Consider the following 18,414-nt stretch of genomic DNA (forward strand, 5'->3'; position numbering starts at 1 on the left):
TCAATATAACCACTAACTTAAATTTAGTATCTGTTGACTGTTTCCTAAAAGAATGACTATGTAAAACAACTATAACTTTAATCCTATATCCATAGAGCTGCAAAATCTAACTATGTAGGCACTTGTTGGCTATATTAGTTTCCTAGGGCTATTTTAAACTAAGTACCGCAAAAGTGGTGGCTTAGAACAAAAGAAATTGATTGTCCCACAGTTCTGGAGCCTGGAATTCTGAGATCTAGGTGTTGGCAGGTTTGGTTCCTTCTCAGGGCAGTGAAGGAGAATCTGTTCCATGCCTCTCTCCTAGCTTCCGGTGATTTGCTGACAGTCTTTGCCATTCTTTGTCTTGTAGATGCATCAACCAGATTTCTTCCTCCATCTTCACATAGTGGTCTCCCTGTGTACCTATCTATCTCTGTGTCCAAATCTCTCCTTTTTATAAGAATTCAGTCATGTTGGATTAGGCCTATCCTGATTACATCATCTTGATCATCTGCAAAGACCCTGTTTCCAAATAAGATCACATTCACCAATACTGGGGGTTAGGACATCATCTTTGGGTGGGACAAAATTCAACTCATGACACTGGCTAACTGCATACATTTAGAATATTTACTTTTCTCAATAATAAAATTAGTTAATTTTATATTTATTAATTGGCATGTTCCTTTGGTCTTTGATTTCTTTTTTTTTTATTATGATTTGGAATGTTTTAATATTCTCCATGTCGCTACTTAACATGTTCAGTCTTTTCTCTAGTTACTTAAAACTTTGACAAACATAATCATTTTAATGTCTTTTTCTATTAATTCTATCATCTTTGCCATTGCTGGGTCAATTTTGATAGATTTATCTTTTTCTAAGTATGAATCATAATTACTAATTTCTTTTCATGACCAGTAAGTTTTGACTGGATGCAAAGTGATGTCAGTTTTGCCTTGTTGAATCCTGACTAGTCTTGTACTCCTATAAATAGTCTTGAGCTTTCTCTGGGATGCAGTCAAGCTGTTTGAAAACAGCAATAAGGCCTTGCTTTTAAGTTTTGTTAGGTGAAATGAGTGAAGGCTTCAGTTTAGTCTAATTTCCCCGATTAACAAAGCAACTCCTCAAGCAATCTACCTGAAGTCCTTTCAATTATAAAATACTGCATTCTACTGATGGCAACAGAAATTTTCCATGGCCTTTGGGATTTCTGGGAATCTCTCCCTCTAATCTCTGTGTAGTGCTTTTCCTGCCTTGCATTGTTTTCTCACATATATGTGACAACCAGCATAGTAAAGACTGGAGGGGCACCATCTGCAGATTTCCGGAGTTCTCTACTCTCCAATGTCTGCCATAAAAACTCCATAGTCATTTTGCCTCACTGGACCTTGAGCTCTATCTCCTTATCTCAGGGAGAACACTGGGCTCTTGCCTGCATTTGCCTTTCCTGCACTGTAACCCCAAACTGGAAACAACCCACACGTATCTATGCATAAATAGATACACACACACAATGGAATACTATTTAACAAAAAGTATTCAACTTTTGCTACACACTACAATATGGATAAATCTCAAAGTAATTATGCTGAATGAAAGAAACTAGACACAAAAAGTGAACATACTGTATGATTCTATTTACATAAAATGAGAGAGATTGCAAACTAATCTACTGTGAAAGAAAGCAGATCAGTAGTTGCCTAAGGATAGGTCTGGTGTAAGGAGAATGAGGAAGGAGGGAGTACAGTAGGGCACAAAGAAACTGCTGTGGGTGGTGTTTAGTATCTTGTTTGTGGTGATGTTTCATAGGTATGTTCTTGTATAAGAAATATATCAAGTTATACTCTTTAAATGTGTGAAGTTAATTTTAGGTCACATAGCTCAGTAAAACAGTTAATAAAATTAATGATAATGAAAAGAAAGTACATAGTCATCATGAAATTTAAAAACCTAAAAATAGATCAGATCTTTATTTTTATTAAAAAGACTAGGAGTTCAAGGCAGAAATATGCTATGATTGTTTATTTTATATTTTCAGGAATTTTTTATTTTAATTTTTTTTTAAAAAATATTTCTATATCTACATTCAACATAATGATTTTCACATTGAATGTGGAAAGTTGAAACCCAAATTTCTTCAGGAGACAGTGGTGCTACAGTAGAGAATACAGTATAAAAAAAAGTTTTCACAATAAAAACTACAGAAAATGGTTGAGAATAATAGCAATAGCATTCATGTTGAATCCAGAATATTCAATAATATATTATCTTCCTGGAGTTGTATTACCATTTCACCACTTAGTGCACAAATATATTTTTAAATGTGGCATCAGCAAAGTCAGTAATACTCGTGAATGTGGAAAACGAAGTTGAGTACTATAATACAGTGAAGATCAATACCATATTACCATTTCTGGGAAAATGGATCTGCTGATGAAAAAGCTTTCCAGAGGTTTGTTTGCAATACTTTTAACAGGACAATATTTTGTCCATTTTAAGGTCAGGGATGAGATGTCAAAAGAAGTCATCATCCTATATCCCAACAATGAACTGAACAAAATTGTTATAAAATCAAGCATGGAATGATAATTATTCCAAAATATTTCTCAAAAGAAATTCTATTCACTCTTGCTAAAAACATCACACACAGACACACGCACAGTGATTTCTTTCACCAGCTAGGGATTGCTACAGTTGCTCTTAGAAAGACAAATGAATGGTTAATTTATCCTCTTTCATTACAAATTTTCAGCACAATGGATTATTTTAATAGCCACCTCTCTAATGATAGCATTTAAGTGATTTTCTCCCTATCTTTTTAGAGGATATAACCATGGATTCATGACTTTGTTACTTATTCAAAATATTACAATTATTTACAATCCTTTTTATTTTTAATTCAGGTGGTCTCAAATTTAGCTAGTAGAATCTGTTCAAGCTAGCTCATGGATACTTGCCCAAGTTTTCTTGGTATTTGTATTCTTTTTTTCTTTTGGCCCTAACAGTATATACCAGCTAGTTATATGGAATAAGTAATTTCACCAAAGAGTTTTCTAGTTTCCTTTAGTGAAACCAAGACCTTTATGTTAGGTGTTACTATTAAAGTGTCATTTCATCTTGTCAATTTCAGTATAGATATACATAGATATAGGTACAGATATAGATGTTGGTGTGGCTATGGCTCTGGCTGTGGATATGGATATATACATATGTACACATATACACATGAGCATTTATACTAAGAATATAAAATCATAGTAAATAAATATAAGGTCTATTTATATTAAAATATTAAAATATATATGTTTATAAATGTCCAATATGAATTACACCTGTGTAATCTCTGTCCACTGAAATGCATGTACATTGACACACAGATTTTAAAAAGTGACATACTATGCATAATACTTTGCCTCTAGGTCTTTTCATGAAACAATATATCCTGGAAGTCATTCCACAGTAGTGCATAGAAACTTTACTCATTGTTTTAGGAATACATACAGTTTCATTGTGTGGATATGTCTTAGTGTATTCAGTCATCCCATATTGATAGACATGGATAATTTCCAAATTGCTAATATTAAAAATAATGCCATTATGAATAACCTTTGGCATACATTGTTTTGTATCTGTTTAGATTTCTAAAATTGGCAAATGCATATATATAACTTAATAATATACTGACAGGTTAACTTACATAGCAGTATTCCATTTTGGACATTAGCCAAGCAATGTATGAGTCTGTTTTAATCTTGTCTTTCTAACAGTTCATGTATTCAAACTTTTAAGATCTCTTCCTAATTCAATGTATGAGATTTGATATTTCAGTTCAGTTTGCTTTTTGTATATAGTGAGGATAAGCATGTTTTCATACATTTAAGTTCTGTTTGCAAAAGTTAGACTACATTAAAAGATAAAGATATATAGAAAAATTATGGAACTATTTTCTGTAAATTATTGGAAAAATGATAATAATGCTCAAATTATTGGAAAGTAATATTTTTATCATAATTATGGAATTTATTTTTAGGTAGTCATTGTAAGAGCTCTTGAAATTGATTGCTGGAAGATACTTTAGAGATTATCTCATTCAAGATTCTCAATCCTGGTAGCTTGTAAGAGTCAGTATGGAAATTTTAAGAAATACCAGTGTCAGGGACTTGTCACAGAAAATGTTCATAAGATATTTTTGGGTGGGATCATGGTATGCATCAGTTGTCTTTAAAAAATAGCCAGGTGATTATAATGTGCAGGGAGAGTTGAGAACCATTGATCAAATGCCCACACTTTACAACTAAATCAGCTTGTTCAAGGTCAGTTTTTTTTTAATTGAGATGTCATGTACATCTAATAAAATACATTTTTGTAAGTATAGAGCTTGATGAGTTTTGAAAAATTTATACATCCATGTAGCCATAACTTCAATAAAAATATATTACCATCATTCTAGAAATGCCATTTACCCTTCGCAATCTCTTTATGCAAGAGCCATACTAGATAGTTATATAAATGGAGTCATACAGAATGTGCTCATTTTCTTTTCTATCTTTATCTGACTTTTTTCGTATAATATAATGATTCTGGAATTTACCCAGCTTGTTTTTTGTAGTTTGTTCCTTTTTATTGCTGAGTAATACTTTATTACAAAATATATCATAAATTGTTTATTCTTTCTCTTGCTGATGAATATTTGGGTTATTTCCAATATTTGACTATTATAAATAAAGTCACTATCAATATTCTCATAATGATCTTTTTGGTTACATGTACAATTTTATTTCTGTTAGGTCAGATATCTGAGTCTATTCCATGTTACATGTATAAGGTTAAATAAATTTTTATTGTTATATGAAACTGCCAAAGATTTTTGGAAAATAGTTGTATCACTTTACAACTCTAATGACAATGTATGAAATTTTTGGTTCTGCATACTTGGCAACTTTTGATATTGTGTGGCTTTTTAATTGTAACCATTTTAAAGGATGTGAAATGGTACCTCACTGAGTTTATATTTTGCAATTCCCTGAAAATATTTCTGAAAATCTTTAATGTCCATATTGACCATCTCATATAACAGTGCTGTCTTTTGATGAACATACAGTTTAATTTTGATGAATTCCATTTATCTTTTTCATGTTTATATGCTTTTTTATAAAGACTTTAAATTTTTTTTTGAAATATTACAGATTCACAAAAAGTTGGAAAAATTTGTAGAGGGGTCTCTTGTATTCTTCACCTAGTTTCCTCCAATGAAAATATCTTGTGTAATTATAGTAAAATATTAAAACCAAGAAATTGATATTGGTACGTTCGACAGAGCTTTTTCAGATTTCACTGTTTCTTCATGCATTTATGGGCGTGTGTGTGCACGTGCGTGCACCTGAGCAGGTCTTTTATCACGTCTGTAGATTCATGAAACCACCACCACAATGAAGACACAAAGGCTTTCTCATGCTTTTACTTTGTAGCCACCACCCTCCACTACCCATCCCTAAACCCTGGACTACTTATCTGTCTTCCACATCTATAATTTTGTTATATGATTTTTTTCACTCAGCATAATTTCCTTGAGACTCATCTAAGTTGTTACACATATCAATAATTCGTTCCTTTGATGAATAGCATTCCATGGAATAGATGTATCACAGTTTGTCTAGCCGTTTAAGGACACTTGGCATGTTTCCACTTTTTGGTAATTATCAATAAAGTTGCTATGAACATTTGTGTACAGGTTTGTGTATGAATATAGTTTTTCATTTCTCTGGGATAAATGCCAAATAATGGAATTACTGGGCTGTATGGGGATTGCCATGTTTAGTTTAACAAGAAATGTCCTAACTATTTTCCAGAGTTGTAATATCATTTCATATTCTTAACAGTAATCTGAATTTATTCAGTTTTATGTCTTGTCAAAGAAATCTTTCCTTAACACAGGTCTGAGATATTTTTCTGTTTTTTAAATAGGACCTTTGGAATTTTAGCTTTGATATTTAGGTATATGATAAATTTCAAATTAATTTTTGTTTGTGGTATGATATAGAGGTAGTGGTTCATACTTTCCACTTAATTATCCAATATCTCTGGTTGAAACTTTTTTCCTTCTCCATTGAACCGCCTTTATATATATGACAATCTACTTCTGGACTCTGCTATGTTCTATTGACATATATGTCAATCCTCATTGCAGCACAACATTTATTGATTATAATAGCTTTACAGTAACTTGTTAAATCAGTATAAGTTTTCCAATTTTCATTTTTAAAAGATAGCTTGTGATATTCTAGTTTTTGTGCATTGCCATATAAATTTTAAAAACAATGTGCTGTTTTAAAAAGAAAATCTGTATTTTATTGAGATTTCACATACCTACAGATCATTTGGAAGAGATGTCTATCATGAAACTATTGTTTTCCATTCCATCATCATCTATCCATTTAATCAGGTCTTTTTATTATATTAACAATATTCTGTACTTTAAAACTATAGATCTTGTACATTCTTCATAAATCTATTCTTATGCATTTTATCACTTTATTGAGGTATAATTGACACACCATACACTTTATATATTTATAGGTTATCATGAATTAAATTTTGAGCACACATCCATGAAATTGTCTCCACAATCAAGATAATGAACATATCAGTCACTTCCAAAAGTTTCCTCCTGCATGTCTCTATCTCATGGCCCCATTCCCGGACAACAGCCAATTTTTCTGTCCTTATGCACTAGTGCACTTTTCTCTGACAATTATATAAATGGGATCACACAGTATGTACTTTTTAAAACTAACTTCTTTCACTCAGCATAATTATTTTTATATTCATCCATTTTGTAGTATGTATCGGTTGTTCATCCCTTTCTGTTGCCGAGTAGTATTCAACTGTATGGCTATACCATAGTTTATTTATCCAGTCTCCTGTTGAAAAGCATTTGGGTTATTTCCAGAATTTAACTATTACCAATCAGACTTCTGTGATACTTTATGTAAAAGTATGGACATATGCTTTCATTTTCATGGGGAAATAGGAGTGAAAGTTCTTCATTACATAATATGTGGGGGGAAATTATTCAACATTTTATTATTAATTATTAGGTTAGCTGATGTTTTTTCAAAGATATCCTTTATCAAATTCAGAAAGTTACCTTCTATTCCTAGTTTTCAGAGGGTATTGTCTGTTTGTTCCACTGATGGCTAGAGAAAGGTATATCCACATAAAATTGTGTATTTTTCTATTTCTCCTTCTAGTTCTGACAGTTTTTGCTTCAAACATCCTGAAGCTCTGTAATTAGTTGCATACAAATTTAGGCCTGAAATATCTTTCTGAAATACTGACCCTTTAAGGATTATAAAATACAAATTTTATTTTTAGTAATAATCCTTTATGCCTATATTGACTGGTATTAATATAGACATACTATTTTTCTTATGGATAATGTTTGTATAGAATGTAATTTTCTGTTCTTTGACTTCTGACATGTCTACATCTTTATATTTAAAGTCCATCTGTAGGACTTCCCTGGTGGCGCAGTGGTTAAGAATCTGCCTGCCAATGCAGGGTATGTGGGCTTGATCCCTGATCCAGTAAGATCCCACATGCCACAGGGCAACTAAGCCTGTGTGCCACAACTATTGAGCCTGCACTCCAGAGGCCACGAGCCACAACTACTGAGCCCATGTGCCACAACTACTGACGCCCTCATGCCTAGAGCCCATGCCCCACAACAAGAGAAGGCATCGCAATGAGAAGTCCACGCACTGCAATGAAGAGTAACCCCCTTTCGCGGCAACTAGAGAAAGCCTGCACGGAGCAACGAAGACCTAACGCAGCCAAAAATTAATAAATAAATAAATTTTTTAAAAAATAAAAAGTAAAAAATTAAAGTGCATCTGTAGTAGCATCATATATTTAAGTCAAGCTTTCTTGTCCTATTTGAAAAACTCTTGACTTTTTAGAGGGTGTTGTCCATTTAAATTATAACGATATGATTGAGTTTGTTGGACATTTTGTTACTTGTTCTCTATATTTCTTTTATTCTGTTCCTTTTTTCTATTTTTCTTCCTTTGGGAAAATCTATTTTAGTATGTCATTCTTTCTCAACTACTGGTTTTAATCTATATCTCTTTATGTTTTTATTTAATAGTTGATCTAGATAATGCACTATGCATTCTTAACTTACCATGTTTTCCTTGACTTAATCTTATACAACTTCAAATAATGTGTATCACATAATGGTATATAATTTATTTCTTTTTTTAACCCCAGCTATACTTTATGGGTTTTTTGGTCAAATATTTTGCTTCTAGAAATGCCAGGAACTCTGCAGTTCATTATTATATTTTCACTCTTGAAAAATAAAACTGACTATTAAATAATTTAAGAAAGAAAAATACTATTTTTGAAAATATTATTCATATATGTACCATTTCTGGTAGTACTTATTTCATGCTGAAGATCTGTCTGATTTCCCATTCAGCATAAAGAATTGTTTCCATTCTTTCTTGCACTATTTTATCAGAATTGACTTATTTTTGAGATAGACTTTATCTTCAATTATGCGAATTTCACTTTATATAGAAATCTAGATTGACTGTTCGTTGTTATTTTCCAGCACATTAAAAATGTTACTTCATTGTCTTCTGCATTCTATTTTTATGATAAAAAAAAGTCAGCCATTGATGTTAATGTTGATTTTCCACATATAATCTCTTTTTCCTCTAGGTACTTTTAATATTTTCTCTATATCTTTGTTTTTCATCATTTTATTTTTTTTAATTTTTATTGGAGTATAGTTGATTTATAATGTTCTGTTAGTTTCTGCTGTACAGCAAAGTGAATCAGTTATACAGATACATATATCCGCTCTTTTAGATTTCCTTCCCATTTAGGTCACCACAGAGCATTGAGTAGAGTTCCCTGTGCTGTACAGTAGGTCCTTATTAGTTATCTATTTTATATATAGTAGTGTATATATGTCAATCCCTATCTCCCAATTTATCCCTCCCCCCAACCCCATTTCCCCCTGGTAACCATTAGTTTGTTTTTACGTCTGTGACTCTATTTCTGTTTTCTAAATTAGTTTATTTGTACCATTTTTTTAGATTCCACATATAAGTGATATCATTATGATAGTTGTCTTTCTCTGACTTACTTCACTCAGTATGACAATCTCTAGGTCCACCCATGTTGCTGCAAATGGCATTATTTCATTCTTTTTTATGGCTGAGTAATATTCCATTGTATATATGTACCACATCTTCTTTATCCATTCCTCTGTCGATGGGCTTTTAGGTTGCTTCCATGTCTTGGCTATTGTAAATAGTGCTGCAGTGAACACTGGGGTGCATGTATCTTTTTGTGTATCTAGAGAAATCCATAATGTCATCATTTTAAATAGGATATTCTAGGTATGTTTCTTTGCACTTATTCTGCTGTCATTTGCTGCAATTTCTGCATATGTAATTGGATTTTTAGTTTGTTTTAATCAAATTTAGAAAAATGTTGGCCCATATTTTTCAAACAATTTTTGGCCCTGCTATTGTTTTCTTCTTTTTCTGGGACATCAATACACACATGTTAGACTACTTGATACTGTCCTACAGGTCTTTAAGACATGTCATTTTTTCCAAAACTTTTTTTTCTGTCTGTGCTTCAGTTTGGACCATTTCTGTTGACTTGTCTTTATTCCTATTGAACCTGTTTTCTGTTGTGTCCACTCTGTTGTTAATCCAGTTCACTGAGATGTGGTTTGGCTATTAGTGTGTGTGTGTGTGTGTGTGTGTGTGTGTGTGTGTGTGTGTGTTTGGTTGTATTTCTTACCTCTAAGATTTCTATTATATACTTCCATAAAAGTATCCATACATCTCCTGAAATATCCTATCTGCTGTTTCATTTCAATCTTGTGGATTCTCCACCATATTTATCATAGTGATTTTAAATGTAATATCTGCTAATTATAGTACCTATGTCAGTTTGGATCTGTTTATATTGACTATATATTCCTTGATGTTGAACACATTTTCTTATAATTTCTTATGTCTATTAATTTTTGTCACAAACTGGAAATTGTCAATCATGCATTGTAGGGAAAGTATGAAGTCTTTAATATTCTGAGATGTGTTGAATTTTATTCTAGGAAGCAGATAAACTGATGCAAGATCGTCTTGGTATTATGAATGATGGTTTTTAGTATTTACTATAAGAGTTGTCCTTAGTTATGAGATGCAATTCTAATTTCTAACATGTGGACTTCCTTAAGGTTTAATCACAAGTTTGAGGTGCTTATCAAGTCCTTCTAACTTGGCAGGACTATAACCTCAAACACTGTATCCCTAGTGGCAGGGATGATGAAATCCCTGCAAAGATTTTTTAGTCTTCTATCTGTAGTATTTCCCTGGCTGCTTGGAGTCATTCTTGCAGAATTGCTGGTCACGTGTCAACCAAGGATGTATGGTATGTTTCTGTTCACCTCCTGGGCCTCCCACCCTTGTAGCTCCATACTTTTCAGTTGTTCTTCCAGGCTCAAACTGTAATCTGTGACTCCTCAGCTTTAAGTGACTGCTGCTTCTGCTTGAGCGTCATCTCTCAAACAAGCTGTAACTAGAAGAGTGCCTTCAGAAAAGAAGGTGGATGAATGTGGATCTCACTCCATCATGTTTACCTTCTCTGAAGGTCGTATTTCCTCCAGGTTCTGATTCTTTTGATCCCTCTCTGGTGCCTTCAAAATTAGTGTTTGTTTGCTTGTTTTTATTTTTATGGGATTTTTTTTGGTGGTTGTTTCTACATTTATAATTGTTATCAGCAGAGAGATAGATTACTCTAACAACAGTTGTTCCACTTGTCAAATGAAAAAAAATGCACAACCTAAAAGTTGAGAATTATGTTTTGTTCAGCAGACTTGCTGAGGACTTAAGCCTGAGAGACAGCCTCTCAGACAGCTCTGAGGGACTGCTCCAAATAGTTAAGGGAGGAGCCAGGATGCATAGGAGTTTTTGCAACAACAATCAGGTAGTGGGAACATCAAAAGATGACTGTTAATTAAAGAAAAACCAGACATCTCAAGTTAGTGAATTTAACACTTTTCTATGTATGGGAACAGACAAGAGTCTGGACTTATCAAAACCATTCCTTTGATATGCACCTTAACTATCTAGGGCCATTATCTTGTTTTTCTCCAATCTGAATCCCCTCAGGGTACACAGTTGTGGGTGGCTGTAGTGGCTGACAGCTTGATGGCTTCAACATCTTTTGTTTACTGATGTGGCAGGTAATATTTTTCATCCACATACTGTAACTTTAAACCAACTGGAACCCCAAATCATTTTTACTCACTGTATTACTACTCACTTTTTGGCACAATACATTTTAAACCCTCAGGCATATCCTCTGCCTCAGGAAAACTTCAAGTCAACAATGGCAAGAGAAACAAAACAGACCCCCCCAAAAAAAACACAACCAAAAAACTACATTTTTCCTGAAAAACATATATACATGCTGGCTGCTGTTTTTCTGAAAAGTAAGATCATTTTACTGTTGACAGGCAATAAGAAGAACAAAGCAGTTTTAGTTGTTCTGTCACCAGAGAAGATACACAAGTTTGTGGATCGTGACATACTGACGTACTGGGAACTCTACAGAGCACTCTGACAATACCTAAGAAAATGGTAAAACTTCAGAGAGGAATTATTCCCTGGTGAGGATATCAGTATAGGCACAATAGAATAGCGATTAGGGGACTATTCCCCCCACCCACGCTCTGTGTAAAGCCTACTTCATTCAAATGTGATTCTAGAAGAGTACAGATAGGGAAGCCCACTTGATAACTGAGGTTAAATTTCCACCAGTTCAGGAAAATGGGAACTTCTGTAACTTTAATTTATTCAAGCTAAATAAATAAAGTAATATTTCTACAAACTTCAGTGCCTAAATTGACATTTGTAATTGATAAAATTTCTGGAAGGGATGACAGGATAAGCTTTCCAAAATAACTCAACTTAAGTAAAAGAGATTAGCTGCGGGGAGAAGTTGTTAGTTTTGTATGTATGCATATAGGTACCTAAGACTGTTTTGGATGGGTAAATCACATACATAAATACTAGAGGCAAGAAGAAGATCAGAAACTGTATATGTATCTTTCTTAAGTAAAGACAATAGATGAAAGCATTAGCCAGCTATATATTTGTGTATTACCAGGGATAGGTAGGGAACAGTAGATAGGAAAGGAAATTTTAGGAGAGTGGAGGGGAGAAGATTAAGACACACATTTAACTTTCATACAGTCAACCTGGCTGTTGAATACAGAAAGTGTATATTTAAACTCTGTAGTATACTAGTACATAGTTTAGAGAATCTATTTCAAGAACACATAATGCTCTACAAATCAATTCCAAAGCATTAAGAACAAACCAGGACAAAAGAGGAAAACTAAGGGCAAGTTTTGGCAGCTCAGCTTCACTTAAGGGGTAATGGAACATTAAAAAAAAAAAAAAATCCAAATCTGCCATTTATGAGATCTCTTAGAATTTGTAGCTGTACCCTGTTTGCAGGATTTAGACATAATAAATGAATTTCCTATCTCAGTAAAAAAAAATGCTATAAGATTGCAGTTATAAATAAGGTCAGCATTTGATGTATGATGTCATAGGATAGTTGACACTCATAAGGTAGCACATATGAACTGCTTTAATGACCTTGGGAAATCTAATGCAATTTGGATGTCAAATTAACCATTTTGTGGAAAGAAAAGAAGCTGGAAAGAGTTTGGCCAATGAATTTTTTGTCCTAAGTGTTTTCTTTCATGTTGAAATGCAATTTGATGCAAAAAGAAAGGAAAGTACAATAAAAATTGTTCTATGTCTCTATGTTCTATAACAATTTGAGTAGTCTAGAGCTAGATGGTCTATTGAAGAAGCTGATGTTTTTGAATGCATCTTCTTTGATTTTTATGGAATGATTACATTTATTTATTTATTTAATATAACTTTTATTACCCTGTAGAAAGTAGTTAAGTCCAGAAGTACTGACTTATAATTTTGAACATTAAAAAAAATTTTTCTTATAATTTTGGCTAACCACAAATTAATCATGTCACCCTAAACAAATCTTTCACCAATTTTTGTATTCAATATTTAATAAGCACTTATTAAATGCTAGCTACTCTTACTGATTGTCAAATTTTAATCCTGTCTTGTAGTTAAAGTGTCAAATATTTACTAGTGAAACAAAGCATCATTAATAGAGGATAATGATAAGGGTTTCAGAATTACGGCAGAGGATATTTGTAATAAAGGAAGCATAAAGAACTGAAGGTTTACTGAGGACCTAACCCAGTAAGAAAAAAAAAAAAAAAAGAAAGGCAAATGGGATATCAAAATTTATCAGTACTGTAAATTAGAAAAGATGAATCAAAAATACCAGAGAGATATAGGGTCATGATTATGTAGGAAAAACCCATAACATGGGTTTCTCTTACCCATGTTATGGCTGGTTTTCTGTGCATGGTATGGTTTTGAGTATAGGGGTATTTGCTGTGTTTAGTCATTCTGGAGCTAAGCACAAAGGCTAGTGGAGGAGATATAAAAAAAAAAAATAGCTATAGTATTTGAGATGAGAGCTATAAGTGAATAGCTAAACTGCAGTGAGAATAGAGATAAGGAAAAAGCTAATCTTTAAATAACAAGAGAAAATGTGACTCCCAGCTAGCTTTTGCATAAATAGTGCACTGAAACCTATGGAGAAGTTAAAGAGGAAGGCTATCTCTCAGAGCCTCATATATTAAAATGTGTTCATACTTAATGCTACCTAGTGAGAAGATGACACTTGAGAAGTAAATTGGGCCTGGGAAGGGCCTTGGATGTGTGAAGGGCTAGGTGTTACAATGTTCTCATGGCTCAGTTGGGATATTTCTCACTGGATGTTTTTAATCCCTCCTTGGTGAATTAAAGAATTTTCCCTCACTGAACTCACTCCATAAAACATGAAAATGTCTGTATATATTTGGAAGGAGGGAAGTGATTATACTCGTGCTGGAAGTTGTCACCATGAAATAGAACTGACTCACTGGAGCAAGTGTGTTTCTAAATAGAGTGAGCCATAGATAAGAGTCACTTCCCATAATGATCAATGTGTTTCAGTTACTAGTTTGTAACTGGCAATATTGATTCAAAGTCCACACAGCTCCACAACGATGGGGAAGGGCAGAATTTGATATGGCAGAATCTGGTAGCTTTGCAACATCATGCTCTACCCTCTACTTCATTTCTTGAATCTTCTACTTTCTGTGATCTGCTTTATCTATTCTGTGGGATAAAATACAAACCTTTATTTTCAAGTTCTCGTTTGATATTGAATCTTTGTGTCTTGTACCTTAAAGTTTTTGTGCTTAATAATCCAGTATTGGTATCCCTGGTTTCTTTTTCTGTATTTGTTGACTCAGGACAATCTCAACTGCTGTATCTGCCTTTTCTGTTTCAAGATGTCATTCCCAAACATGTGAAAGCCCATTGAAACATATAAAACCTAATACATGTTGTGAAACATGATTTTTTAAGGTCTACAATGTGATGATTTAGTATAGGTACATATTGTGAAATGAATACGACAATTAACACATATATCCCCTCACACAGTTACTTTTGTGTGTGTGTGTATGTGTGTTGTGAGAACACTTAAGATTTACTCTTAATAAATTTCAGCTGTATAATACAGTGTTATTAATCCTAATCATCATGCTGTACACTAGATCCCCAGAACTTATTCATCTTATAACTGAAAGTTTGTACCCTTTTGGCTGTACAGATTTTTTCATATGCAATTTGTCTGTCATAAATAAAGCTCAAAAAATTAAAAATATATAATAAAGTAAAAACGTTAAAAATATAGAAATGCTATTATTTTTTAAAGGACTATGGTTTATATATGTCAGCTTCTATGATACTGATAAATAAAAACAAGGAGTTTCTACCCATAGTGTAGCCAATGTAATCATTGCCAGTATATTACTGTTTTTAAAGGGAGAGATTTTTCAGTATAGTACAATACCACAAACAATTTCCATACAGAGTAATATGATATATTCCCTTAATACCTCCAAGTGCTTTGAGAATAACAGACAATTTACACAGTGTAGATACACAGAGCTGCAGGGCTAAGGAAACATGTAGAGCAGCACACAAGCAAGCAGCCAATATCTTTCAGAAAATATTGTGAAAATAAGTAGATAAAACCTGAAAATACAGTAAAAGTAGCTTATAATTAGCAAGGAAAAGTAGAGAGTGGAGTTAATTCTTCTCTTATCCTTTCAATAGAAATCAAAGAGAGATATACATTGAAGCCAAGAGAGATTAAATAATTTACTCAAGATCACTCAGCTGATAATTTGACTGAGCTAAGGTATGAAATCAATTGACCTTACTAACCACACTCAAAAATTCATTTCCAGGGAAGACAATTTAGCAGAAACTGGTGAGGGCACAAGAGAAGATCAACAGAAACATAATGAAGAGGAATACAGAACAGTCTAGGGCACACACTCATCTTACCCACACGTTGTAAGATTTCTTTCCAGTTCCTAATGAGGAGAAGTTAGGAAATAATGTAATCTGCTACAGAGATCATTGTATATGTAAGAAACTAAGATGTTTCATTGTTTTATATATTTATGAATAATTATCCAGTATAAGTCTTGTTATTTATTAAAGGTTTAAATAATCTCAATCTTTTATTTTTCTTTAGGAAATTTCTGAGATGAATAAACAGCTAGACCCGATTGAATGATTAAGTCCTCCTGAGAATGAAAACTATTTGGCTGTTCACTGTAGGAAATATTAGGTAAGTAGCTCTTTTACAAAATGATGCCTTAGTAAGTCTTTTTTGTTCTGTTAGTGTCTGCTACATATTGCATATTATAAACTATTAAATGTTTTTCTTTCCCAGAAGTTCTTTGGTAAATAGATTTTAGAAAGTAGAAAATATTCCCCCATAGTAGTAATTTATTAAGAATACTCATGTTCTCAAACTATCTCCCAAATCATTACTTAATCTAAAACACAGATAAAACAATAAAAATAACTCTCATGCAGTATTACTAATTAGACAAAACAGAAAGCAATAAAATGTAGTAAGAACTCATTTTAAATTTACTTTGATGCTAATATGCAATGATTAGCAGATCCTAATAATAGAATAAGGAGATAGAAGAAAGCATTTTTACATAGACTGAAAGAGATTTGGGTACATTTTTAAAGGCTTTAATGTATTATTGTTGTTGTAAGCTATTTCCTTTTCATGATTCATATTTTAAAAATCTAAAAATGTTACCTGCTCATTGTATTGTTGTAGATCTTTATATACCATGCTTTCATAGGATTTCAGTGGAATTACTGACTGCTCTGGCATGACTGAGGCTTATCAAGTGATCAATATTATTGCACTCAAAATAGAAATAATATTAGGAACTGAAATAGAGAAGAAAAGCTAGTTGAGTGAATATTCTTAGAGTTCGTAATGAGTAAAGACATTGTATTTCTATGTTAGTTGTTTTCATGGCATACACTCCTCTAAGTCTTTACTAATTTGAATAGCAAATCAATCGTGGAAAGGGAAAGCAACTGCCAGGAGGGGAACAGGGGTTCCCGTGGTTCTTTTGGCTGTTATAATAATTAAATTGACACAAGTCATATTAACAGGAGAAAAAAACTAAATTTAATTATATACAAATAGGAATCTCATAAGAATATGAGACCCAAAGAAGTGACCAAAGCAGGAAGCCTTTATAGTTTTTCAGACAAATAAGCAATTATTTGTGAAGATTTGACAAATTAAGGAGGCTTGTTGAGGTAGCACATTAATAAAGAAGTAACAAATTTTGTTCATACAGCCAATTCTTGGCCTTGAATTTCCTATCTCTGGCGATAAGAATGTCTTTTATTCTCTTGGTGTAGGGATGATACCTTCACATGGGCGTTTATTTCTTGCTTTCAGGAGAACAAAGGAGGGTTAATGTGTCCTTCTTGTACTGGCTGTTTCTTAAGTAACTTTAATTCAAAATAATATACCAAAATGGTGTATTTTGGGGTGACCTGCTGTGAACCCCATCGCCATACAACAATAATATTTGAAGTCTGAAGTTTAACAATAAGAAACTAAGATGGTAGAGAGAAGTAAATTGTCCCTTATCTCTCAGGTTGTAAGAATAATATATTTCAGTGAATAGACACTAAGTATCAACAGAACATTTGCAAATTAGGCTCTTACATGTTTTTTCTTTTTTTATTTCTGTTAAAATTCCAAGGAGTGTTCTATTGTGGCTTGACACCAGTACACCTTTCCATGATGCTTATGGGATTGTGAAGATGTTGGGTTTTGTTTTGTTTTGTTTTGTTTTGACACCAGACAAGTGCCAACAAAGAGGAGACATGTCCATTTCCAAACAGGATAGTAACAGACCTTGGGGAACAGAACGCTAGCAAGAGTGAGGAAAATCTAAAACCTCAAGGTCATAGACAGAGCCTTGGGAAGGGAACCACTGGGAAACATAGACTGGGGGTGGGAAGGAACACAAGAGGGAGGGGCTGGAGAAAGGATGCTTTAAATTTAAAGCCAGGTGTTGAAGACTTGTATTTACCCCATAATTGCACATGTATAAAACTGACTTAATTCAGCACAGAAAAGGCTTTGAACGTTGAAATACAATTTAAAAACCGATGCTCAGGTTTCAGACTGGGTATTATAAATAGATATCAGAAGCATAAGCAACAGAATATTGGTAAAGACATTTGACCTTGACCTAACCAGACTGACTGCCTGCTAAAAACAAAAACAGCAAATATCAATATTATTTAGACTTTATAAGCAGGACCCAGAGTCACATGACATAATATTTCAAATGACAAGGATATACATACCAACATTTTTTTTTAATACGCACAGAGAAAAGAAAACCTAAATCTCAAATGAAAATGTCATCAATAGATGCCAACCTCAATATAGATCAAATGTTGGAATTGTAATGCAAAACTTGAAAAGAAGTTTAAAATTCAGAATTTTAGGGACCCGTGGAACAATATCAAAATTCTAATATTCATATCATAGGAATCCCAGAAGGAGAAAAGAGTGAGATTGCAGCAAAGAGCAATTGATAAAAAATGACTAAAACGTTCCCACATTGGATTTAAAATATAAATTCATAGATCCAAGAACACAGCAAATCCCAAGTGAGATCAACTTAGAAAAATTCAAACCAAGTGACATCATAATCAAAAATCTGAAATCAGAAATAAAGGAAAAAATCTTGTTAGCATCCAGAAAAAAACAGCAAATAAGCCACTGAGTCAAGAAAAAATGCAATAACATTTTCCGGGTGCTGAAAGAAAAGAATTGTCAATCTTGAATATACCGGTATATCTTATATCCTTCAGGACTATTGGCAAAACA

At 33.0% G+C, this 18,414-nt stretch overlaps 1 long non-coding RNA gene across 1 annotated transcript in view; it reads left to right on the plus strand.

Moving 5' to 3' along the window:
* The window catches only part of LOC307197061, a 430,181-nt gene that overhangs the window by 12,823 nt on the left and 398,944 nt on the right, over positions 1–18,414 (plus strand). Inside the window, exon 2 of the long non-coding RNA XR_013831316.1 lies at positions 15,715–15,810. This is a non-coding gene — a long non-coding RNA (uncharacterized lncRNA). The remainder of the gene's footprint in view (positions 1–15,714; positions 15,811–18,414) is intronic.

This window comes from Stenella coeruleoalba (genome assembly GCF_951394435.1).
Source record: "Stenella coeruleoalba genome assembly, chromosome: 14".
Taxonomy (NCBI): Eukaryota; Metazoa; Chordata; class Mammalia; order Artiodactyla; family Delphinidae; genus Stenella; species Stenella coeruleoalba.